At 30.8% G+C, this 1,085-nt stretch overlaps 1 pseudogene; it reads right to left on the reverse strand.

Annotated features, from left to right (window-relative positions):
* Positions 1-743: 743 nt before the first annotated feature.
* LOC131503359 (U2 spliceosomal RNA) lies at positions 744-871 on the reverse strand (annotated as a pseudogene).
* Positions 872-1,085: the final 214 nt, after the last annotated feature.

Consider the following 1,085-nt stretch of genomic DNA (forward strand, 5'->3'; position numbering starts at 1 on the left):
ATGGAAACCACATAGTGAATATATTTATAAAAAAAGAAAGAAAAAGCATGTTAAAAATATAAGGAATGAAAAGCAGGGATATAATTAGAGATACTGAGGAGACTAAAAATTCATATGGAAATATCATGACCAACTTCATGCCAATAAATCTGAAAACATAAGAAATGAATTTTCTAAGAAATAATTACTAAAACTGGCTTAAGAAATAACAGAAAAAAACCTTGAATATATCTATATAACCAATAAAGAAACTGAATAAACATTTTAGAATCTACATACAAAATCACCAGACCAGACAATTTCACAGACAAATTCTACCCAAATTTCACAGAACAAATATTTTCTTTCTTATGCTCTTGAAGAACAGACAAGCTCTATCCTACACAAACTGTTCTAGAGCAGTGGTTCTCTAACCTGGCTTTACATTATAGTCACCTGGGGAGCATTTTAAAATATTGATGCTTGGATCCACCTCGAGAGATTCTGATTTATTTGGTATGGGCCAAAAAACCCTGAGCATTATTTTATAAACAAACAAAAATCAAAAAACAAAAATTACCCCAAGTAATCCAAATGCTCAACTGGGAATCAGTGAATGAGTGAATAAAATAATAAATAGGTAAAGCTCACTTTTTGAGGCAAACACAAATACTTAATACAAAATCCCAACTCAAAAAATACAAGGAAAATATCATAGGTTAATCTCATTTATATATAATTGCAAAATTCTGAATAAAATAGTAGAAAAATCAAACATGCATTAAAAAAACACATGATGACCATGCGTGGCTTAACCTAGGAATGCAAAGATCTTTTAAGCTGATAAGAACAGATACTACACTTGATTTTAGCCAAAAAGCTGAGACGTAATACAAAGGTCTTTTAATATTAACATATTTATTACTACAAATCATTGTTTTAACAGATTAAAGGGGGAAATCTTATCATATTGTGGCTACGAATTTTTTTGGAGAAAATCCAAAGCCTACTCAAGAATGAAATAACTTTTAGCAAACTACAAAGATTTGGGATCTTTATCAGGTTAAAAGCTATCAACGCCTGGGGTGCCTGGGTGGCTCAGTTGG

The sequence above is a fragment of the Neofelis nebulosa genome, chromosome X (genome assembly GCF_028018385.1).
Source record: "Neofelis nebulosa isolate mNeoNeb1 chromosome X, mNeoNeb1.pri, whole genome shotgun sequence".
In the NCBI taxonomy this organism is placed as follows: Eukaryota; Metazoa; Chordata; class Mammalia; order Carnivora; family Felidae; genus Neofelis; species Neofelis nebulosa.